This window comes from Bufo bufo, chromosome 9 (assembly GCF_905171765.1).
Source record: "Bufo bufo chromosome 9, aBufBuf1.1, whole genome shotgun sequence".
In the NCBI taxonomy this organism is placed as follows: domain Eukaryota; kingdom Metazoa; phylum Chordata; class Amphibia; order Anura; family Bufonidae; genus Bufo; species Bufo bufo.
This window is the reverse complement of record NC_053397.1, coordinates 63,110,018-63,136,787: the sequence shown is the minus strand read 5'-3', so window position 1 is coordinate 63,136,787 and position 26,770 is coordinate 63,110,018.

Sequence of the window (26,770 nt, the reverse complement as noted above, 5' to 3'; positions counted from 1 at the left end):
CCCCGGTTTTGGGGCTCCTGTCCGATGGTAGATGGGTGCCCGTGATGTTATGTTTTTGTATGGGTGCAAGGCAGAATGTGAGGAGTGCAATGGCCAGCGTATGGTGTAGGAGTAAAAAAAACAGGCCAATGGTAGAAGAATAAACATCTTTCTTTACTGTAGAGCAAAATGAGAGTTGTAGTACATCCAACTATAGCAATCACAGTTCCAAATGTACACAGGGCAAGAAGGGTGGGAGTTATGGCCCTCTTTGTACACTATCTTGCTAAAGTCTCTTTCAGTAGAATCTATGGCTGGCAACAGTACCTTGGCAATATTAGCTGTAATGTCCTGCAGGATACAGGGTTTTGAAAGCATGTCTCACCACCACTTGTCCAGGTGTGAAGGGTGTCTTAACAGTGTCCCACGCTGCAGCAAAGTCTGAATGGTTGTAGTTGTCAATTACTTTGCTGACTCAAATGCTTGGCCATGCAGATTCCAAGCTCTCCTCTTTCTCTTCTTCTCTTTCTGTAGATATTGCAGAGATCTTATAGTCTATATAGCTTTATTGAGCCTGAGAAGAGGAAGGATGAGGCAACAGCTTCCTCTCTATTTCTGAACTGTCTCCTAAGACTCACAAACTAAACTAGGGAAATATCCTTGATCCCCACTCAACCTCCTGCAAAAGCAGAGCCAGAATTATTAACCTTTGGTTGTGCTATCCATACATGACTATACTGGTGTAATACATGTATGTGAAACTTACATTCCCTGAATTTAATGAAGGCTGGTATGGCACCTAGTGAATGTAGTATATAGTGTTAGGTTCCTGTTCCTAAGAGATCAGCTTGACGCCGGTGGGCAGGCACAAAATTTTGTACAAAATGTATTGGCCAAGAATCTTACTTTTATAATACAGCATTAGCATTTCACATTTCCTATAGTTAGTATGGCACAATTGTATTTACTTTATTATTTGTGTTTGCAGAGTGCTGTTACATTGGCGACGTGCACCAGCACACTGGGATGTGCTGACTAACCCCCATTTCTTTCTTTTCAGTCTGCATTGGAGATGTAGCTGACACTATTGGTCGTGCACTCCTAACTAACTTGTCTGTCCCACAGGCTGATTTTTATTAGTACAAGTATAAAGCTGTAGCCGGCTCTCCCTGAATTTAATGAAGGCCATTTGGCACCAGGAGAGGTAAAATACACTGTGGGCTCAGCATGCATTTCCTAAATTTAATGGAGGCCATTGTGGCGCCAAAAGAGGTATAATATAGTGTGGGCTCAGTATGCATGTGGGACCTGCAGTCCCTGAATTTAATGGAGGGCAGTATGGCACCAGCGGAGGTAGTATTTAGTGTAGGTTCCTGTCCTAAAGAGACCACCTTGTCATTGGTGGACAGGCACAAATGACTTTGTACAAAATGTATTTGTAGAGAATCTCACATTTATAGCATAGTATTAGCATTAGTACATTTTCTATAGTGAGTATGGCACAATTGTATTTACTTTATTTTTTTGTGTTTGCAGAGTGCTTTTGCATTGTGTTTGTCTTTGCTTTTGTGCTTTCAGCCATGGTGATGTGAACCTGGGCACTAAAATGTGCTGACTAACCTCCATTCTTTCTTTGGGTATAATACATGCCATAACTTAACATCATATAACAAACAGTTTGCAGATACCCCCGACTCTGGGGTACTGAACATGTTTGGGCAGTGCAAGACCCAACTGATAATAACAAATGTATCGGTGCTTGTTTGCATCGGTCTGATTGTATAGGCAGATGCATACAGCAGTCATTTCTCCCTCATTGAGTTCGATTAATTATGGGCAGCACATCCCCAATTACACAGGGTGTCATGCTGCCAATAATCGGTATGTTTCATCCTCATGAAAGATACCCATCAGCCGATGAATGAGCATTTGCTTGTTGATCATCTGCTCCATTATACGGATAAATTAGCAAGAACAAGCGTTCATAATTGGCCTGAAAATCGTGTGGTCTAATAGGGCCCTTACTGAAGTAGGAGCTTGGTAGTTATGTGTTGTGGTCACAATGAGGTGGGAATGCAGATTACTGTTATCACACAAATGTAAATTTCACAGGTACTGGCAAGGGTTTAGTGTTCCTTGAGGAGAAGAAAGTTGAATGACCATAAAACACAGCCAGCAGTTTTTCTAATGTGTTGGTATTTTCGAAACCTCTATCATAAGCATGAAAAGTTTGGTCATGTCTTTGTGTACTCTGTCACCCCGAGTTATTTTAAAAACCCAGTCAACAAACTTGAATGGGTCCGCAATCCGGAAAGGAAGCACGGATTGGAAGCAGAGCACCACAATATAGTTCCCCAGAAGTTGTCGTCCCACTGTGGTGGCCATTAATAGCTACCATCTTCTGTCCTTCTTTTCCAGTTGTCTCTGATTAAGATATGGAGAAGGGGCTTAGGAGATGAGATGTGGGCCACAGTAGTTAAATTCCGGAGAGTATGTGCAGATGCTGGCCGGTTACATGAGTACCTGATTTTCACATAGTTAATTACTGTCAAAAGCTCATTATGTCCCTGACCTGCAGCAGAGAGGAGGGCTTGGGTGGTTAAGGCCACTGGTAAATTTCTCTGTAGGGTCTCTGGTCAGTCGGCCCCCCATGTGGCCATACAAGCTGCTTCACTATTCAATGAACTCATTAGAAATGCTTTATTCAGCACTGTCTATTGAGTTTATTAAATAATGAAGCGGCTTGCATGTCTATGTGATTGAATCCACATGGCCATGCCATGTGCCCGCACCCTAAGTAGTATCTGAGGAGCCTGCCGTCATCTTTAAGCTGTCCCACATATGTCAGTCATATCAATATTTCTAATTAATATAATATTTATTTAGTAGCTTATCACATATGATGAAGATGGGCTTAGATTTGATTATTGCAAAGAATGGGGAAGTAAAATTAATATATGGACAAAAAGTAAACAGGTGTGAGAGCTCTACAGGGGAATGCACCTAATGATAGTAATAATAATGTATTTCCATGTTATACACGGGAGACTGAACCTATTGTTCTACATTTGGGTAAAGGAAATGTGTCATCCAATTTTTTTCTGCCAAATAGCAATTTTTTAAAAATCTGTTTTTATATTTTAGTTGCAGATTTATTTATTCTATTTTCTGAACATGAGTATGGGGGCAGCCATTAAGAAAATTGCTTTATGGCAGCCCCATGGGTCATAGACACAATGGTGTGGAGGACCTCATTGTCTTTCTATGGGAGGGTTTTCTCGGCATGCTCTGTGCCCTGTGCAGAAGTCATTGTACAAGGAAAGAATAGATAAGCTCTGACAATCACCTATTGTAAATGGAGGATCATATGTGATCTATACACAGTACACAGAGATGATATCATTACAGGCAGGATTAGAATGACAGATAAGCAGATAACTGCACTAAAGTGGCACCTATTATTAGGCTTAGTGGCCAGTGTGAAAACTGCAGAATTTTATGGTATTTTTTTTTAATATCTCCGTGGGAAATTAAAAAATAACATCATCAAAAATTCTTTAGAAATGTGCGTAACATAAGAAATATGTTTTTAAACAATAGGTAATTTCCTGATACATTCCCTTTAAGGCTGCGTTCATTATCTGTTGTTTATTTAAACCACAGCCTAGTTTGGCCGCACACTGGCCACCAATGATAATACAATAGAGGGAGGGAGGGGGGGGCTGGGGGTGGCCACACACTGGCCACCAATGATAATAGAATAGAGAGAGGGAGGGGGGGGCCGCACACTGGCCACCAATGATAATACAATAAAGGGAGGGAGGGGGGGCCGGGGGAGGCCGCACACTGGCCACCAATGATATTACAATAGAGGGAGGGGGGCCGGGGGGGCCGCACTGGCCACCAATGAAATTAAAACTGGGGAGGGAGGGGGGTCTGCCCCCTGCTACCTGGCAGCCCCTGATCTCTTATAGGGGGCTATGATATGCACAATTAACCCCTCAGGTGCAGCACCTGAGGGGTTAATTGTGCGGATCAAAGCCCCCTGTAAGAGATCGGGTGCTGCCAGGCAGCAGGGGGCAGTCATGTACACAGTTCGTAGTATATTCTAACTAGAAGCGTTCCCATCACTATGGGAACGCCTCTGTGTTAGAATATACTGTCAGATATGAGTTTTCACGAAGTGAAAACTCATCTCTAAAAAAGCTTTTATGCAGACGGATCTTCGGATCCGTCTGTATGAAAGTAACCTACGGCCACGGATCACGGACGCGGATGCCAATCTTGTGTGCATCCGTGTTCTTTCACGGACCCATTGACTTGAATGGGTCCGTGAACAGTTGTCCGTCAAAAAAATAGGACAGGTCATATTTTTTTGACGGACAGGAAACACGGATCACGGATGCGGCTGCAAAACTGCATTTTCCGATTTTTCCACGGACCCATTGAAAGTCAATGGGTCCGCAAAAAAATACGGAAAATGCCACAACGGCCACGGATGCACACAACGGTCGTGTGCATGAGGCCTAACCCTCAGGATCATTTAAGAAATTCCAAATGACTGTCTTACTGCGTCCCACCTCAGCAGCGATGGCGCGCTGTGAGAGACCCTGCTTATGCAGTTCAACAACCCGACCACGTTCAAAAAGGGAGAGTTACTTTGCCTTTGCCATCACAACGTGTGACTACCTGACAGAAAATGACAATGAATCCACATCTTTGCACAGATTTGGCCTTTTAAAGGCATGTGGTCCTAAACTTTTGATCAGCTGAAAAACAGCCTGTTTCAGTTTATTCGTTGTTTTTATTAAATTGAATTCTCAAAAAATGTTTTGTCTCACTCCCATTTCTTCTTGTTGCATGTTGAAGCTCTACTTGGAACCTTGTTAAGATCCAGCCATGCTAAATATGTTTTTTTTGCCATTTTTCAAGTGGTCTTAAACTTTTGATCAGGACTGTATTAAAACCCTGGAAAACCCCTTTATTTCACCCAGCCATTTTGCTTAAATCTTGTATTAAACAGCTGGCTTTCTCTGCCCCCTGCTCCTGACTCAATTAGAAAAAAACGTCAAACAGCAGTGGGGGGCCAGGAACTCATGAATATTCGGCATGCGCTGGAGCTGTTAGAACCTAGCAGCAAAACTGCTGAAAGATTCTCTTTAAATGGTGCCATTAAAAAATACATCTTGTCCTGCAAAAATAAGCTCTTATATAACTATTTGAATGGAAAATTTGAAAAGTTATGGTTCTTGGGTGGTGGGAAGGAAAAAACAAAAATAAAAAAATTAAAACTAGCTTTGTCCTTAAGGGGTCAAGGACCCTTACAGTTGCAGATTTATCCTGATCCCTTTCTAGACATATTCTAATTTGCTTTACACTGGACTGCTACCAGGAAGCAGAAGGATCAGCCTGCTGTATATGGCAGATTTACTACATTCAGTTTAATTTGAAATGAAAAGTAAACTCTAAAATTAATGAAAGAACTTTTGCCAAAGGAGATACAATATGGGGGATTTTTTTTTTACACTGAGCAATGTCTCCAACTCTGCTCAATGCCTATCTGTACATGCCTAATTTGTGTCCCCTCACAGTAATAGTGCCACCCACATAGTGCAGTAGAATCCAGGGCAAGAGGGCATGAGCAAATTATAAATTTTTTTAAATGTCATTTTAGGTCATGGTATGTATTGCACCCAGTATAACCATGTATGGGTGGCACAGTCGGGATTTTCAGCTCTGGCACAGCCTTTGTAGGAAGTTAGGTGTGGACTAGCTCCACCACTAGCTCTAGTTTGTGATAGGGAGCTTTTGGAGGGGTGAGGAAGCTATAATTTGTGCTCTCTCCTCTTAGGCTACTTTCACACTTGCGTTGTTCTTTTCCGGCATAGAGTTCCGTCACAGGGGCTCTATACCGGAAAAGAACTGATCAGGTATGTCCCCATGCATTCTGAATGGAGAGTAATCCGTTCAGTTTGCATCAGGATGTCTTCAGTTCAGTCGTTTTGACTGATCAGTCAAAAGAGAAGCTACGGTTTTATCTCCGGCTAAAAAAACTGAAGACTTGCCTTAATGCCGGATCAGGCATTTTTTCCCATAGGAATGTATTAGTGCCGGATCCGGCATTCAGAATACCGGAATGCCGGATCCGTCCTTCCGGTATGCGCATGCGCAGACTGAAAAAAAGGTGAAAAAATAAATGCCGGATCCGTTTTTGCCGGATGACACCGGAAAGACGGATCCGGCATTTCAATGCATTTTTTCAACTGATCAGGCATTTTTAAGACTGATCAGGATCCTGATCAGTCTTACTAATGCCATCAGTTAGCATACATTTTGCCTGATCCGGCAGGCAGTTCCGGCGACGGAACTGCTTGCCGGATCTCTCTGCCGCAAGTGTGAAAGTAGCCTTAGGCCCAAAACACTACAAAGACTTATGGACCTCTACATGATCTACAGAAGGAAAGAAGACAAAGGAGAGAAATAGAGAAACTAGAGTCTGCATAGTCGAGCATTGGAGCCAGTAAGGAAACCTGCCACCAAAAGCTGTTAAGACTTTACTGCAGTGAGGGACACCGTTAAGACACCCTTCACATCTGGACACAACCTGACCAGTTTTATCTCTAAAACCCTCAGTGGAAGCTACATCCACCATTGCAAGAGTATAATTGCCTGCCATCAGTGACGTAACTAGAAATGACTGAGATGTTTGAACGGGATCCCCCCACACCAGCAACTTCTTTGCAACCTCCTCCTCCTGTGCAACCCCCTCTCCTGTCGATAGTCAAGATTGCTCTCTCAGACGAGGCCTGGCAGCCGCTCAGTCCATTTCCTGCGGTGTCTTGTATATGTCATTTTATAATACTTTTGAGTGGGCCCTAACAATAAAATCTTTTAGTCCTCATCCTGGGTGGGCCCCTTCTGAGTTTGGGCCCCAAAGCATCCTCTTCCCCTGCTTCCCCTATAGCTACGCTCCTGCCTGCCATAGATTCTACAGGAAAAGACTTGAGACATACACAGAGGGAAAAGGGCCATAACTCCCATCCTTGCCAAAACCCATACATCAATATCTAGGAAGAATTATACTGTGTACAGTTGGAGCTGTTTTCATATTGCTGAATGTACCACAAATCCTATTTTGCATTTTACTAAAGAAAGACATTTCTGCTACATCTGTCCTGGTTACTGACTCATGCGCCATACACAGGCCATTGCACCCTAAACACCTTGCCTTGCACCCATACAAACATTCAACAATATGGGCACCCCAACTACCGTCAGACAGGAGCTGCAGCATCAGGTTGTGCTCTGGGGGGAAAAAGGGTGCCCCTCCTTTTACTGCATGGCCCTAGGGAGCAACGGTGTGAGGATTGTCACTGTGATTGACTGTAACAGCCAGAGCTGCTACCACTCCTATCCTCTGCTCTGCTCCCCCTTGGCTTGCAACAGTAGTTAGAATATCCCCTTCAAGTGTTCTTTTTGTGCCAACCACACAGTAATGGTTCCACATAAGTGCCTTAAGCAGACAAATAGGGGAACATTGTTTTCTTTTTTACCTGCACGTACCTCAAGGGTGAAAACATATGTTTAAAATATCCTATAGACTTTCTTGAGTCAAAAATGCTGCATAAGGGCTCATGCACACGGCTGCTGGTCCGCCGTTCCATGCAATTTGCGGTCCCCAATGCACGGGCAACATTCATGTGGATTTCGCAGATGGATCCAGACCCATTCAACTTGAATGGATCCGTAATCCGTCCGCACCTCCAAAAAACATGTTCTATTTTTTTGCGGTGTGGAGGCACAGAGAGAAACTCCACGGAAGTACTCCATAGTGCTTTGTGGGGTTCCTTGCCTCCGTTCCGCACCGGACCATCCGGATTGCGGACCCATTCAAGTGAATGGGTCCGGATCCATGATGCGGGTTGAAAATGGCCAGTGCCCGTGTATTGCAGACCCGCAGTAAGGGCATGGCCGGCAGAAATAGGAGAAACTAGTGATGAGCGGCAAGGGCAATATTCAAATTTGCGATATTTTGCGAATATTTGGGCGAATATTCGTCATATATTTGCGAATTCGAGAATTTTCAATTATTTTCTTGATTGCGAAAATAGGCAATGTAATATGCGCATATTGCGCGCGCAATACAGGCGTGGGTCACTGTTGCTACATTTTTCAAGCTGCTAGAAGTTTCCTGAGACTGGAGAAAATGGTTGGGACGGCAGAACATTACAATAGCTTTATATGGAGATAGAGTGCTCCAATATAGTCGCGATTGCACAAATTGACAATTAATGATGTGCATATTTTTGCACAGTACGTGCAACTTCACATTTTATCAGGTCTGACTACATATTACTGATTGGTGTGAACTTGTGACATCACAGCACTATGTCTGTAGCATGTATGTATGGACAGCAGAACCTATCACACTACCTAACACCCTGCACTGGAACCTAATGCTACTAACTATCTAAGGTAATTAAACAGTAAAGCACAGAGCACAGCAATGACACTCAGGGCCATGTGCAAGGATTTTTGCCAACACAAGCGAAGCTACATTTTGGCGCCCCCCCCCCCCTCCCCATGGCACATCATCCACCCCCCCCCCCCCCCCCCCGCCCGGACGGCCCTGGCCCCATCCATGATCACATAATTACCCCCTATTGTGTCACATTTCTTCCCCTCCCCCCCATGGCACATCATCCACCCCCCCCAGCCCAGACGGCCCTGGCCCTGGCCCCATCCATGATCACATAATTACCCCCTATTGTGTCACATTTCTTCTCTCCCCCCCATGGCACATCATACACCCTCCCCCCCTAGCCCGGACGGCCCTGGCCCCATCCATGATCACATCATTACCCCCCCCGCCCGGACGGCACTGGCCACATCCATGATCACATCATTACCCCCTATTGACAATAGGGGGTAATGATGTGATCATGGATGGGGCCAGGGCCGTCTGGGCGGGGGGGGGGGGGGAATGATGTGCCATGGGGGGAGGAGAAATGTGACACAATAAGGGGTGATGATGTGATCATGAAATCTCGCGCAGGAGCAGTACCGCCTGCGGCCTGCATGATCTTCAAGCTCCTGAGGCAACAGCGCTCAGATTACGTCACTGAGCTCGGTGCATGCCCAGTGAGACTTTTGAGGCTCTTGCCCTCAGGAGCTTGATGATCGTGCAGGCCGCAGGCGGTACTGCTCTTGCGCGAGATTTCTGGTGGCCGACAGGAAGAAGAACGTGGCATTTCATGAAGGTAGAAGATGACGTGGCGAGGGGGTGGAACCGTTTGCCGAGGCTGTGGGAGGTTATTTCAGAATCAGAAGGCGTTCTTGGGCTTCAAATTAAGGCGGGCTGGGCTCTGCAGGGGGGCGTCACTGGGCTCCAGAGGGGGAAAAAAAACGATTCTCCGGGCACTTTGGAGCTTCATTAGCATATCAGAAAAATTGCTTTTTTATCAAAATGACAAAACAAAATAAAGTAAGAAGACCACTGCAGGAAATAAGGTACTTTATTGAACATGGCAATGGTGACAGCTTAGGCTACTTTCACACTAGCGTTCGGGGCTCCGCTTGTGAGCTCCGTTTGAAGGGTCTCACAAGCGGCCCCGAACGCATCCGTCCAGCCCTAATGCATTCTGAGTGGACGCGGATCCGCTCAGAATGCATCAGTCTGGCAGCGTTCAGCCTCCGCTCCGCTCAGCAAGCGGACACCTGAACGCAGCTTGCAGCGTTCGGGTGTCCGCCTGGCCGTGCGGAGGCAAACGGATCCGTCCAGACTTACAATGTAAGTCAATGGGGACGGATCCGTTTGAAGTTGACACAATATGGCTCAATTTTCAAACGGATCCGTCCCCCATTGACTTTCAATGTAAAGTCTGGACGGATCCGTCTGAACAACTTTCACACTTAGAATTTTTTCTAAACTATAATGCAGACGGATCCGTTCTGAATGGATACAAACGTCTGCATTATAGCAGTGGCATTGCGAGGGGGGTGCGGGCCGCACCGGGTGACACCAGTCTGATGGGGTGTCACCCGCCGGCCGACAGAGTTCTCCTTATTCACTAGCAAGCACGTCGGTCCGGCCGTCACTTGGAGAAGGGGGTGTGACTACCTGGTGAGTAGCGCCGCAGCGGCTGCACTGCAGGAGCAGCCAGCAGGCCCAGGACTCGAGTCTGGAGCTAATGGATTGGGTGGTGAGTCACGTGACAGCAGTGACTCACTCACACAGCCAGCCAGACCTGCCACTGCCGCGCCTGAGGGAGGAGGAGGTGTGGTAAGTAGCGCAGAGAGCGCATATTGACTTTATGTTTAGATTTAATTTAATACCCCATTATAGTATTTATTATATTTAGGGGGGTGGGGGGTTGGGGCCTCCAGGTCCAGCCAGGGTAAAGCTTAAACAGAAGGTGGAAATGCACTTTAATGCTCCATGACTCATGGAGCATTAAAGTGCATTTCCTGGAAATGCCGCAAACTACATAATGGAGGGCAGTGGGGGGCATATTACTTAAAGAGGTTCTCCACTTTGTTTTAACTAATGATCTATCCTCTGGATAGATCATCAGCATCTGATCGGCGGGGGTCCGATACGATACCTGGGACCCCCGCCGATCAGCAGTTTGAGAAGGTAGCAGGCAGCGCCGCTGGCCCAGTGACGTCACGACTAGTATCACTGGCCTGGGCGCGTCTAAGCTCCATTCAAGTAAACAGAGCTTAGCCCCGCCCACGCTAGTTGATACTAGTCGTGACGTCACTGGGCCAGCGGTAAACAGTGAGAAGGCCGCGGCGCTGCTATAGCGCCGCTGCCTTCTCAAACAGCTGATTGGCGGGGATCCCACGTGTCGGACCCCCGCTGATCAGATGCTGATGATCTATCCAGAGGATAGATCATCAGTTAAAACAAAGTGCAGAACCCCTTTAATGTGGGGCAGTGTGGGGGGGCATATTACTTAATGGGGGGCATATTACTTAATGTGGGGCAGTGTACGGGGGCATATTAATGTGAGGCAGTGTAGGGGGGCATATTACTTAATGTGGCGTAGTGTGGGGGGCATATCACTTAATGTGGGGCAGTATTACTAATTATGGCACTCTAGAAGGGAATTACTATTGGTGGGACTATGAGGAGAGCACTATTACTATGGGGGCACTATTATTTCTTCAGGATAGTATTTGGGGGTATTGGGGAGCACAGCGAGCTGCAGGATAACACTGTGGGGGCTCCAGGTTGGGGGATGATGATAGAAAAGTGAGGACACTAAGATGTCTGTGTCTCACTCTGCAGAGACGAGACGCGGCTGAAAGAAGTGTCTGGACCAAATGGAGAAGATGATGGCAGAGAAGATCTACATCGGAGGAGACGTCACCTGGAGGCCCTGGATGTGAGAGGTATGTGCTGCTGTATTGTATAGTGCATTTATGTATGTGTACCATGTATATGGTGTATTTATGGGTATGTGTGTTGGATATATATGGTGTACGTGTCATGACGCCCCGTGTCCGCCGTTGAGTAGGGAACCTGTTCTCAAAATTTTTTATCCGACCCCCCCCCGTTGCCTGCTAGCACCCCCAACCCCCCCAAAAAATCCCCTTCCCCCCTTGTTGGCAATCTGTCTGCTTAGCCCCCCATCCCCCACGTCAGCAGTTTGTTTACTATCCAAACCCTCCCCTTCCTGCGAGTTATCGCTTGGGTCGGTCGGCAGGCTCAGTGAAGGACGTGAAGGGATGTCAGCGGCGCGGCGGCAGGGCGGAGCTTGATGGACGTCCCCTACGTGACTCGTCCCAGGTGGGGTGACACCATTTTCTACCACACCGGGTGACACCAGCCCTAGCAACGCCACTGCCTAAGTGCAGGTTATACTCACAAAACTCGGATGGTAATAAGTGTAGAAAGCCGGCTCAGCGCTGTCAAAGACCCAGGAGCTGCACACCTCAAATGCTGTTCACCAGACCCGACGGGCGGATAGAATCTTGGATAATTTCCACAAGCACAGGCTGGATCTCCAGGTAAAAACCACTTAGGCAGAATGTCAAACTTTACACTCCTCAAAGTCTCGGAAAGAAAAATATCATCCAATGGTGAAGTATATACCACAAGGTTGAATAAAAATGGATTTATTATACTCACAAACAACGCAAGTTTTGGAGCAAATTAAAACAGGTACAAAGTGCCCGACCCGGGTTTCGCCATAATGCTTCGTCTGGGGCGTGTGTTCCTAATTGCATGCAGCTGAATAAAAAGGATCCAAAGATCCAAAGTACCTCCCTTATTGGGCGTCATAGAACTTATAACAAATATAGACCACTTCTAAAATATATAAATAGACACACAAAAATGCTGCCTCTCCCGAAAAAACGGGTATATTACAAAAAATTACTAAAATAGTTTACTCTAAAAAGGTTACTTTTTAAAAAAATAAATAAATAGACACAAATAAACACAATCATATCGGGACCAACACATTTCTATCATAAAAGCACAAAACCTCTTGTAAAACATCCTCAATTTAAACTATGCAAGCATTCACATCGCATTCTATATTAAGACCCAGGGGTTGGATGGTGTTTAAAAGAAACATCCATTCCACCTCCCTTTTATTCAGTATTGAAATGAAATCCCCCCCCCCCCCCCCCCCCGTATAGGGGTACGGACCAGCTCAATACCGGTAAAAAGGAGCCCTCTGGGATTTTTTTGATGGTGAATTTTAAAATGAAGGGAGACACTGTGGGTCTCCAAACCTTTTTTGATATTTCGAATATGTTCTTGTACTCGGGTCTTTAAACTACGCGTGGTTCTCCCCACATATTGGAGGCCACAAGGGCACTCCAACAAATATATGACACCCACATTATTATATGACAGACTGCCTTTTATTTTAAAACTACTACCTATTCTTTTATTGGATACTACGGAGTCAGCAGAAATTTTCCGATCTTTGAAGATGCGGTTTTTGCAAGGTAAGCAAAAACCGCACCATGTGAATTTACTCCTATGCGCAATCGGATGTTTTTTATTGGTAGCAAAGCTAGCACTATGTACTAACTTATTTGTTAGATTGCTAGCTCTTTTGAAAACTAAAAAAGTTTTTTCTGGGAGATCCTTGTTCAAAACCGGATCATTCTGAAGTATGTGCCAATTTTTATTTATCATCTGTTTAATAGAACCCGCTTGGTTGTTATATTGTGTTATGAACATATATCTGGAATCTTACTTTTTTCCTTCACTATTTTTATCCTCACTTCTTATATCACCTATAGTCGGAGTAATGTGCCGCTTGTCTTCTATTGTTTTTATACAGTCATCCAAAAGATCTTCTTGGTATCCTTTTTCAAGGAATCTAGTTTTAATCATTCTTCCTTGTTCCTTATAGTCTTCCAATTTGGTGCAATTCTTCGATATCCGTTGGAACTGACTTTTGGGGATATTTCTGAGCCAAGAGGGATGATGGCAGCTATTTAATTCTATATAGGTGTTGACATCCACAGTTTTAAAAAAAGTTTTGGTTTTGAGCCTATTGTCCTCAGAAAAGATAACTAGATCCAAAAAATCGACAGAAATGTCGCTAATATGGCTGGTAAACTTAAGATTGAAAAAATTCTTGTTAATATCCACTATAAAGGACTCAAGCCCCTCTTTCTCACCTGACCAGATAAGGAGACAGTCGTCGATGTATCTGCGCCAAATTAAAAGGCGCCCCTTTCCCAGATCTTTGTCGAGGATTGTGTCTATTCTCCCCCTTTCCCACATAGTTAAGTTCTATGACGCCCAATAAGGGAGGTACTTTGAAACTTTGGATCCTTTTTATTCAGCTGCATGCAATTAGGAACACACGCCCCAGACGAAGCATTATGGCGAAACCCGGGTCGGGCACTTTGTACCTGTTTTAATTTGCTCCAAAACTTGCGTTGTTTGTGAGTATAATAAATCCATTTTTATTCAACCTTGTGGTATATACTTCACCATTGGATGATATTTTTCTTTCCGAGACTTTGAGGAGTGTAAAGTTTGACATTCTGCCTAAGTGGTTTTTACCTGGAGATCCAGCCTGTGCTTGTGGAAATTATCCAAGATTCTATCCGCCCGTCGGGTCTGGTGAACAGCATTTGAGGTGTGCAGCTCCTGGGTCTTTGACAGCGCTGAGCCGGCTTTCTACACTTATTACCATCCGAGTTTTGTGAGTATAACCTGCACTTAGGTTGCACTCTGTTTGAAGTTACTACACCATCGTGCGGTTTCTATTTTATTTCAGAAATCTACATCCCAGTTTGTGTTTGATGTTCATGGATGAATCCTTTTGACTGAAGATTTACATAGGAAGAAAATAACTTTGTGACTTTGATTATTTCTAGTATACTCTCCTGCAGCGCAATCCAATTTTTCTTCTATATAGAACCCCTGAATCAATATTTGGTGGAAGCAGGTATATCGCACCCCTCAATTAGTATTTTGTGGAAGCAGGTATATCAAACCCCCTAATCAGCATTTTGTGGAAACAGGTATATAGAACCCCTCAATCAGTATTTTGTGGATGCAGGTATATCACACCCCTTATTCTGTATTTTGTGGAAGCAGGTATATTGCAGCCCTCATTCTATATTTTGTGGAAGCAGGTATATTGCAGCCCTCAATCTATATTTTGTGGAAGCAGGTATATCAAACCCCTTAATCTGTGTTTTGTGAAAGCAGGTATATCAAACCCCTTAATCAGTATTTTGTGGAAGCAGGTATATAGAACCCCTGAATCAATATTTGGTGGAAGCAGGTATATTGCACCCCTCAATCAGTATTTTGTTGAAGCAGGTATATCAAACTCCTTAATCAGTATTTTGCAGAAGCAGGTATATCGCACCCCTCAATGAGTATTTTGTGGAAGCAGGTATATCAAACCCCTTAATCAGTATTTTGTGGATGCAGGTATATCGCACCCCTCAATCAGTATTTTGTGGAAGCAGGTATATAGAACCCCTTAATCAGTATTTTGTTGAAGCAGGTATATAGAACCCCTGAATCAAAATTTGGTGGAAGCAGGTATATCGCAACCCTCAATCAGTATTTTGTGGAAACAAGTATATCAAACCCCTTAATCAGCATTTTGTGGAAGCAGGTATATCACAACCCTCAATCTGTATTTTGTGGAAGCAGGTATATCAAACCCCTTAATCTGTATTTTGTGGAAGCAGGTGTATCGCACCCCTCAATCAGTATTTTGTGAAAGCAGGTATATAGAAACCCCTTAATCAGTATTTTGTAGAAGCAGTTATATTGCACCCCTCATTCAGTATTTTGTGGAAACAGGTATATAGAACCCCTGAATCAATATTTGGTGGAAGCAGGTATATCGCACCCCTCAATGAGTATTTTGTGGAAGCAGGTTTATAGAACCCCTTAATCAGTTTTTTTTTTTAGAAGCAGGTATAGCGCACCCCTTAATCAGTATTTTGTGGAAATAGGCATATAGAACTCCTGAATCAATATGTGGTGTAAGCAGGTATATCGCACCCCTCAATCAGTATTTCGTGGATGCAGGTATATCAAACATCCTAATCAGTATTTTGTGGAAACAGGTATATCATACCCTTTAATCAGTATTTTGTGGAAGCAGGTATATCACACCTCTCAATCAGTATTTTGTGGATGCAGGTATATCACACCCCTCATTCTGTATTTTGTGGAAGCAGGTTTATTGCACCCCTCCATCTGTATTTTGTGGAAGGAGGTATATCAAACCCCTTAATCTGTATTTTGTGAAAGCAGGTATATCAAACCCCTTAATCAGTATTTTGTTGAAGCAGGTATATAGAACCCCTGAATCAGTATTTTGTAAAAGCAGGTATATCGCACCCCTCAATCAGTATTTTGTGGAAGCAGTTATATAGAACCCCTTAATCAGTATTTTGTAGAAGCAGATATATCGCACCCCTCAATCAGTATTTTGTGGAAGCAGGTTTATAGAACTCCTTAATCAGTATTTTGTAAAAGCAGGTATATCGCACCCCTCAATCAGTATTTTGTGGAAACAGGTATATAGAACACCTGAATCATTATTTGGTGGAAGCAAGTATATCGCACCCCTTAATCTGTATTTTGTGAAAGCAGGTATATCAAACCCCTTAATCAGTATTTTGTCGAAGCAGGTATATCACACCCCTCAATCAGTATTTTCTGGAAGAAGGTTTATAGAACCTTTGGTGGAAGCAGGTATATTGCACCCCTCAATAAGTAGTTTTGAGCGTGAATATTCGAAAAGCAAATTTTGATTGCTAATATCGGCACTTCGCGATTTCGCAAATATTTCCAATATAGTGATATATATTCGTAAAAACAAACATATTTTTAATTTTTTTTTTAATACACAAATTCACAGTACACATTTATTACATATTCTTGATTGCGTCCAAAAAGTCCAAAGGCTCCAATCTTACTTACATTGATGAGTAAGTGATTGAAGCGCGAATCTTCGTAATGCAAATTTATTTTCTCTGTGAATATCGACACTTATCCCTGAAGAGACAGGCAAAGAGCTTAGCATTTATATAGCACCATTTTTGCGAATATGTAGAATTTCGAAATATTCGCTTTTCGAATATTAATTTTTTTTTATTTTTGTTTCCACAGTACACATTACAATGATCTGTACTGTGTAAAGTAATGTCATCATCCCCCACTGTTTCTTGATTGTGTCCAAAAAGTCCAAAGGCTCCAATCTTACTTACATTGACGAGTAAGTGATTGAAGCGCGAATCTTTGTAATGCAAATTTATTTTCGCTGAGAATATCGGCACTTCCAAAGGACACTAATCCCTCCCTTTTTTTTAGCTTGTGGGCCAATGAGAAGGAGTCAAAGAGGTTAGCAACATCCCTAGCAACCAATAAGAAATTTGCCCACCCCTAATATATGATATTTTTTTACAGCAGCCATTTTGTGCAGTTTCATGTGGTGTTGTTTGAGAAAGGAGTTGAAAACTGTGCAGTGCTGTGCTTTTTTAAAAGCAAATTCTAAATTGAATTTATAGAGAACTGAATCTGATAGTGTTAGATAGGGTAGGTTAGTGTAGCTGATAGGTTAAAGTTTAGGGTATAGTGTTAGTTAGCTGACATATATACATTTATATAGTGTTAAATAGTATAGGTTAGGAAATAGTGTAGCTGATAGTTTTTAGTGCAGGGTGTAGAGTAGGGTATAGATAGCAGAAATATATTCATTTATTTAGTGTTAAATAGTATAGGTTAGGGAATAGTGTAGCTGATAGTTTTTAGTGCAGGGTGTAGGTTAGGTATAGTGTAGGCTTTAGGTGTGTTTTAGTTTAGTGTCTGTGTAATAAAAAAAAAAAGTTTATTAGTTTTAGTTTATTACTGTTTAGTTGGTGTCGTGTCTGCGTTTTTGTCTACGTCTTCTGTTATTTAAAAAAAAAAAAGAGAGAAAAAAAAGTTTATTAGTGTTAGTCTTTTACTGTTTAGGTGTTATAGTATCTGTGTTATTGTCTGCGTCTTCTGTTAGTTTAATAAAAGGAAAAAAACAAAAAAAAAGGTTTATTAGTTTTAGTGTTAGTTTTTTACTGGTTATTTGGTGTATTGTCCACGTCAGTGTCTGCGTCTAAAAAAATTAAAAGGTTTTAGTATTAGTTTTTTACAGTTTATTAGTTATTAGTTAAATAAAAAAATAAAAAAATGTTTATTTTAGTGTAATTCTTTTATTGTCTAGTTGGTGTAGTGTCTGCGTATTTTGTTACTTAAATAAAAAACAAAACAAAAAAAGGTTTTACTGTTATTGATTATATATTTTTAGTTTTAATTATTGCACCACAGTCCCCATCCCAATAAAGTTTTCCCCTAATTCACGTTTTATAATTTTTTTTTATAACAATATGAGGTCTTCACGTTCAAGCAGCAGGGGTAGGAGAGTAGTTGGTTCCAGTGCTAGACCGCTGCCAGCACGGGGCCGCTCCTCTTTAGTATATTGTGGAAGCAGGTTTATAGAACCCCTGAATCAATATTTGGTGTAAGCAGGTATATCGCACCCCTCAATCAGTATTTTGTGGAAGCAGGTATATCAAACCCCTCAATCTGTATTTTGTGGAAGCAGGTATATCAAACCCCTTAATTAGTATTTTGTGGAAGCAGGCATATCACACCCCTCAATCAGTATTTTGTGGAAACAGGTATATAGAACACCTGAATCAATATTTTGTGTAAGCAGGTATATCACACCCCTCAATCAGTATTTTGTTGAAGCAGGTATATCAAACCCCTTAATCTGTAATTTGTGAAAGCAGGTATATCAAACCCTTTAATCAGTATTTTGTGGAAGCAGGTATATCGCACCCCTCAATCAGCATTTTGTGGAAACAGGTATATAGAACACCTGAATCAATATTTGGTTTAAGCATGCATATCGCACCCCTCAATCAATATTTTGTGGAAACAGGTATATCAAACCCCTTAATCAGTATTTTGTGGAAGCAGGTATATCTAACCCTTTAATCAGTATTTTGTGGAAGCAGGTATATCGCACCCCTCAATCAGCATTTTGTGGAAACAGGTATATTGAACACCTGAATCAATATTTTGTGTAAGCAGGTATATCGCAGCCCCCCAATCAATATTTTGTGGAAGCAGGTATATCAAACCCCTTAATCAGTATTTTGTGGAAGCAGGTATATCTAACCCTTTAATCAGTATTTTGTGGAAGCAGGTATATCGCACCCCTCAATCAGTATTTTGTGGAAGCAGGTTTATAGAACCCCTTAATCAGTATTTTGTGGATGCAGGTATATCCTACCTTCAGTCAGTATTTTGTGGAAGCAGGTATATCGAACCCCTTAATCAGTATTTTGTAGAAGCAGGTATATCGCACTTCTCTGTCAGTATTTTGTGGAAACGGGTATATAGAACCCCTGAATCAATATTTGGTGGAAGCAGGTATATCGCACCCCTCAATCAGTATTTTGTGGAAGCAGGTGTATAAAACCCCTTAATCAGTATTTTGTAGAAGCAGGTATATCGAACCCCTCAATCAGTATTATGTGGAAGCAGGTATATCAAACCCTATAATCAGTATTATGTGGAAGCAGGTATTTTGCATCCCTCAATCAGTTTTTTTTTGGGCAACAATACCTGTTGCATATAGTTGTTTCAATAACGCTTGTCCCTCTATATACCTGCGGTATCGGAGCATAACTGCACACAACTGCTGCACAATACAAATGCACTATAATATACTTTCTATGTTAGTAAGTATATTATAGGTATATCACACCCCTCAATCATTTTTTTTGGGCAATAGGTATATCACACCAGTTACAATTAGTTATTCCAATAGTGTTTGTCCCTTTGTATAGCTGCGGTTTTGCAGCAGAACCGCACACAACTTCTGCACATTACAAATGCACTTTAATATACTTTCTATGTTAGAAAGTATATTATAAGTATATTACACCCCTCAGTATATCACACCTATCGATAGCACACCTATTGCTAGTCATTTTTCCAGTGGTCCCTCACTTATCTATTTACTTCAGCTATGTTGTGTGGAATCTTTTCTACTTTTTCAATATTAATACGATGATGAAATAAAGGAATATCAATTTTATGATAAATGTGGACTGTGTATGATTTAGTATATACATACAGTTGTTGTAGGAGTGGTATTTTGACGTATGTGGCCCTTATAGGTCGGCTCATATTGATATAAATTTAGCAGAGCAATGAATATGGAGATCTCTGGATCCATGTGAGGTACAGATATGGTTCTTGCTTTGTTAGAAAGAGGTTGTCATGTACTATACGATGTCTGAGCTTCATTTTTTACATTTGTCATGGGATAACCCCTTTAAGTTCTTGGAGGACGGAATTAATTCTTGTTATTTCTGCAGCCCTGATAGGAGAGAAAATACTTTATTCAATTTAATTGGGAATGAAGGGAAAGTCATGGAGACAAATTACACCATACTGGACTTTTAACCTTAAGCAACTAAGGCTTCGTTCACGTCACCGTTCAGTCTTTCTGTTCTCCTGCCCCATGTTCTGGGAGCCAAAGAATTCCATAAACTGTCCACAACTAATCCCGAACCAGGTCCCATAAATGCGAGGGGCAGGGGACACCCATTTCTTCTGCTGTAGGAGCCAATTCCCAAAACCTGAGCCACTGAAATCGAGACAGAGAGTCTGCTATAACATTAGATTTACCTTCTATATACTTCGCCTTTAACCAAATATTAAATGATAAACAACAGAAAACCAAATAAACGAACCGTCCTCTCACATTTCGAAGACAGCGTATTAATTGCAAATACAACCCCCTTATTATCAGAAAAAAGAAGAATTCTCTTGTTCTTGAAACATTGACCCCAAACAACTATAGCAACCAAAATGGGAAACAATTCCAATAATACAATATTCGCTGTAAAACCACCTTCAATCCAAAATGACGGCCATTTCTCTGCACACCATTTGTTGTCCCAAAACGCACCAAATCCACAACTACCTACAGCATCTGTGTACAGCCTGAGCGCATCTGAGTTTTGAAATTCCTCCTGCCAGCAACTTCTCCCATTAAACTTTGATAAAAATTCTAACCACATTACTAAATCATTCTTAAGAGGTCTTGTTAACCTAATGTGTGCTCTAGGAGATTTCAGACCTCTTGTCGCAAAATACAGTCTTTTAGAGATACTCGACCCATTGGAATAATTCTGCATGCAAAATTTAGTGATCCCAAAACTGATTGCAACTCTTTTAATGTACATTTAACTTTAGCTAATAAGGACACTAAACTAAACCTTAATGATTCTAGCTTAGCCTCTTATAGACAAAATTCCATCTTAACACTATCTATAACAATACCTAAAAACTCTAAAGATGAACACGGAAAAATGGTTTTCTCAACTGCGATAGGAATACCAAAAACAGATTACATATTCATGAAAACTTCTAACAATTCAAAACACAGACCCGAACCCTCATGACCTATATATACAAAATCATCCAAATATTGTAACACTCCGCCCTCTGGAACTGAAACCTGCAGAGCCCAATGAAGAAAACACGCAAACGACTCAAAATATGGACAAGACTTAGAAAAACCCATGGGCAAGCATTTATCAAAATAGAATTTATTCTCAAAACAAAAACCTAAGGTATTAAAACCAACTGGGTTAACCGGCAACAATCTAAAAGCTGCTTTAATGTCGGCTTTCGCCAACAGAGCGCCCTGACCATATTTCCTCAATAGGTCTACTGCCTAGTCAAAGAAAGCATAAGCTACAGACGCCTCCTCCTTACTAATCTCATCATTAAGGAAATTATCCTTAGGAAAAGACAAATGGTGAATTAACCTAAATTCACCAGGCTCTTTCTTTGGTACAACACCAAGAGGGAATACCCTAAAATTTTTAAATGGAGCACATTCAAACGGGCCTGCAATCCTTCTGCTAGCTAATTCCTTACCAATCTTGTCCCGAACTGCACTAGGAAACCTATCAACTGATTTCAAATTCTCAACCAGCAAACAGCCCTTGCCTTTAAATTCTGGGACAGGAAAACCTACCGAAAAACCTTCAAAAATTAATTTAGCTGTCTCCCTGTCTGGATAGACCCTTAACCAGGGGAGCATTATTTCCAGCCTCACTGGCGTCAATGCTTTTTGAAAGCTGTTCCCTAGTTGATGGAAAGTTCCCACTACGCTTAAAGCATTTGGACATTGGGTGCGCACCCCACAAAAGGAACACTCATGCTTATACCGACAATTCGCTAGCCATTTATAGGTCTTCTCATTAAAGGCAAAGCACACTCCTTTCCTCAAATTCTGAGAAGGAGCCTGCTTGACCGGATTAGATCTCTGAGGAAGCATCAGGTTGATCCACAACCCAATGTCTTTGGTACCCCATTTTAAGGAGGGGTGAATGGCCAACTTCTGTCTAAACATTTCGTCATAACTAAACCTTGCCATTCCGCCAAAATTCCTACAAGATTCCAGGATTATATCCAAGTGTTGGAAAAGTCCACAACACTTGTCTGGAAACTTCTCCCCAAAAACTGCCACATATATACAAAAAGCCTCAAGCCAATTATTAAAAAACCGTGGCTGACTACGCTTCCTAACATCTTCAACCTTCTCCTCCTTCCTATCTGCAACAATCTGATCTTTAGGCAAAGGCAATAAAAACATCAAATCAATGAATTCCATACGCCAAATACGCTCCTTGATATTTAGGGGTAAATGAAAGCCCAAAGGCAATACTTCACAAGGTAATGCCTCCTTAGCACATGCTTCAGATACCCCTAAACTTTTATCAAGATTAAGAGCACTAACATTTTGGTGCAAAGCCGCTGGCTGATTAATCCATACACCAGATGGCGAGTTAATGATCTCTTTTTGTATAAAATCTGCAAAAAGAGAACACAAACCTGAAACAAATTTTTTGTTACACAATAAATCAGACATTGACTGTTTGTTCAATTTTTCACCCCTAGGTGGCGCCTCCTGTCCAGGAACCACGGACTGAGGAAACTTCCGCTTGATCTTGCCTGGATATTCTCAGCTGACTTGAGGGGCTCCTGCTTGCGCTGATGAAGGGGGATCATCACTGCTGCTGCCAGGTAAGCTGCCCATCCATAAAATGTCCAGATCAGACTATTCCTCTTGCCCAGTAAAAGCGCCTGCTACTTCAGATCCATCACCAACCACTGCTGCTGCTGGACTGGAAAAGCCTGCAGTTGTGTCCCACGCTGATCGCATATGACGCTGCCGGGTGATAGAATGTGACGTGCCGCTCACTTCCGGACCTTCCTTGTAATGCTCCCGCCTACTGCCAGCCCTGGGAGGCAGAGAACCCCTGCGCTTGGATCGCTTAGCTCTTTTTGAAGGTAGTGCTGGAAACTCTGCCTCCACTAGACTATACCTTTCCTGTGCCGCCCCCGGAACTTCAGGCACTTGTAAGCGCCGCTCCTCTTCTTCCAGTTTCTTGTTCAGGCTAGGCGAGACATCGCCGCAGCCACTCTTCACCGCCGCCACCTTCAGCCCTCTGTATCAGCTGTCACAGAAGGGCCTCCATCTCAGTGCAGATCCCGGTCTTCTTCACACTGCAGCTACTAACAGCGATCCTTCTTTTTTTATCTTCAAAGGATTCCCGCCGCTGAAGAACTCTGCCAATCAGCTGATTTCAAATCTCCCACCGCTGGACCGCCGACCAATCAGCATTTCAACTTTTGACAGCTGTCAAAGTATTCCAGGTGACAGGGACCAGCTGGAACCGGATTCAGCCAGGTAATACCTGAAACATAGAAGAAGGGGAAGGGGGGGAGACAGACAGACACCAAAACCAACAGCCAAAACATTAAAACCCCTGACAGAAAGTGATCATGTCCCCATGTGTTCCCCAAGCTATCCGCTCTGGGGGGCCCCTGCATTTGCTCAGTCATGAGCTGCTTGTTTAACCACCTCCGGACCGCCTAACGCAGATTCGCGTTCCGGAGGTGGCAGCGCTGCGCACAGTCACGCATATACGCGTCATCTCGCGAGACGCGAGATTTCGCTCCAAGCCGGCCCGCGCATGCGCATCGCGGGCCGGCAAAAGTTAAAGAACAAGTTAGTCACCAGCCTGCCAGCAACGATCATTGGCTGGCAGGCTGGCGATTTTTAAAAAATCCAATCACAAGCCATATAACAGATCATATTAGTAAATATGATCTGTTATATGGCTTGTCTGCTCCTGTGCTGGTCCTTTTCGTCGGTTGGATCCAGCACAGGAGCAGACTTCACAGTGAGTAGCACCAACACTACACCTTAGCCCCAGATCACCCCCCTGCACCCCAATTAACCCTTTGATCACCCCTTTGATCGCCCCTGTCAATCACCAGTGAAAGGAAAAAAAGTGATCAGTGTAAACTGTCACTTTTTTTTTTTCACTAGTATTGGCTGTTAGGTTTTAGGGATAGTTTAGGCCCCTTGGTTAGGTAGTTAGCGTCAGTTAGCGCCCACCCCACCGCACCGCAGTCACTTTTATTCGCTGAATAGCGTATCGCTAATCAGCATTTGTACTTTTATAGTATCTGTAAGTGATCAAAACTGATCACGGTCAGATCTATAATAGTATTAGTGTCACTTTAGTTCGCCCTCCACCCAAAACGCAGTGTTTGCCCGATCAGGCCTGACCGGTCGCCCACACGTGCGTTCACCCACGCCCGCCCCACCGCAGTGACAAAAAATATATATTTTTTGATCACTGCACATTCATTTTACACGCACTGCGGCGATAAAAAAATCAGTTTTGATATTTTTTATCAACCGCAGCGGCCTCCGGTACTTCGCTAGCCTCCCCTTTGTAAGACAGGTTTGCTTTTTTTCTTGGGTAGTCTCAGGGAATACCCCTAAATTTAGTAGTCCAAAATGTCAAACAGGGGGTATTCTTCTGAAGAGGCCTACAGGATTCTGACCCAGTCGGATGAGGAGTGGGAACCCTCATCTGATGAATCTAGCGGGTCAGAATATGAACCTGTGGAAAGCAGTGGCTCTCTGACCCAAAGTTCGGACGAGGAGGTGGAGGTCCCTGGCAGCACCAGGCGTACCCGGCCCCATGTCGCTAGACCACAGGTTATGCAGGATCCGCTTCAAGAGCAGCAGAGTGGGGCTGTCGCTGCCGGATCACGTGGTGAGGCATACACCAGCAGCGCAGCCCTCCCTGGACCTAGTACCAGCACTGCCGTACAACATGGTGACGTGGCGAGCACCAGAAGGGCAGTTGAAGCTGGTACGGTGGCACGTGCACTAGTTACCCCGTCGCAGCCACCGCAAAGACAGGCCCGTAGAGCCCCTAGAATCCCTGAGGTGCTGGCAAACCCTGATTGGCAGTCACCAACTTCAGCCGCACCTGTAGTTCCCCCTTTCACCGCCCAGTCTGGAGTTCGGGTTGAGACGGCTCAAATCGGTTCGGCCCTGGGATTTTTTGAGCTGTTCTTGACTGCGGAGCTCTTGGACTTAGTCGTGGCAGAGACCAACCAGTATGCCACACAATTTATATCCGCCAACCCGGGAAGCTTTTATGCCCAGCCTTTCCGGTGGAAACCAGTCCAAGTTTCCGAAATTAAAATTTTTTTGGGCCTTCTCCTCAACATGGGCCTGACAAAAAAGCATGAATTGCGGTCATATTGGTCAACGCACCCGATTCATCACATGCCCATGTTCTCTGCTGCTATGTCCAGGGCACGATTTGAGGCCATCCTCCGTTTCCTGCATTTTAGCGACAACACCACCTCCCGTCCCAGAGGCCACCCAGCTTTTGACCGGCTCCACAAAATTCGGCCCCTCATAGACCATTTCAACCAGAAATTTGCAGATTTGTATACCCCCGAGCAAAACATCTGCGTAGACGAGTCCCTAATACATTTTACCGGGCGCCTTGGCTTCAAACAGTACATCCCAAGCAAGCGTGCCCGGTATGGGGTCAAATTGTATAAGCTCTGTGAAAGGGCCACAGGCTATACCCACAAATTTCGTGTCTATGAGGGAAAAGATCAGACCCTGGAGCCGGTCGGTTGCCCTGACTACCTGGGGAGCAGTGGGAAGACAGTCTGGGACTTGGTGTCACCCTTATTCGGCAAGGGGTACCATCTTTATGTGGACAATTTTTACACAAGTGTGGCCCTCTTTAGGCATTTGTTTCTAGAACGGATTTGCGCCTGTGGCACCGCGCGAACTAGTCGCGTGGGCTTCCCCCAACGGCTTGTAACCACCCGTCTTGCAAGGGGGCAGAGGGCTGCCTTGTGTAACGAAGAACTGCTCGCGGTGAAATGGAGAGACAAGCGTGACGTTTACATGCTCTCCTCCATTCACGCAGACACGACAATCCAAATTGAGCGAGCAACCCGTGTCATTGAAAAGCCCCTCTGTGTCCACGACTATAATGCGCTCATGGGAGGGGTGGACTTCAATGACCAGATGTTGTCTCCGTATTTAGTTTCCCGCAGAACCAGACGCTGGTATAAGAAGGTGTCTGTATATTTAATTCAATTGGCGCTGTACAATAGTTTTGTTCTCTACAGTAAGGCTGGGAGAACACGATCTTTCCTCAAATTCCAGGAAGAGATCATCGAGAACCTCCTTTACCCAGGAGGTTCCGTGGCCCCATCCCCCAGTGTAGTTAGCCGTCTACACGAGCGACATTTCCCCAGTGTCGTTCCTGGTACCTCAACCCAACCGTCACCCCGAAAAAGATGTCGTGTCTGTAGCAGGAGTGGAATAAGGCGTGACACCCGCTATTTCTGTCCTGACTGTGCTGACCACCCTGCCCTATGCTATGGAGAGTGTTTCCGGAAGTACCACACACAGGTACACCTAGCATAGGGATTGCATCTCACAGGACAGGCACACAGGGCTATTAGGGCCCTTTTACTCTCAGCTGCTGCAAACCTCTCCTTTCACCTGGGATAAAGTGCATAACGTACTTCGCCACATCTTTGGGCGATTTGCGCTTTGCACATTGTCCCATGGGGAAGGAGAGGTTTGTTCTATAAAGGTAAAAAAAACTAAACAAAAAAAAAATTACCGGTAAGTAAAAAAGTTAAAAAAGTTTAAAAAAGTTAATATGTTCTGTTCTAAAGTTAATAAAGTTATTGCTTTGCGGCCTGGTTTTTTCTTTTTTGTTTTGTTTTTTTTACCTTCCAGGTGGACCAACCGATCGACCAGCTGCAGCACTGATGTGCATTCGGACAGAAGCATTGTGCTGCTGTCAGATTACACGCAAGTCGGTGTATGCGGCGCTGCAAGACGAGATTTCTCCTCTGCAG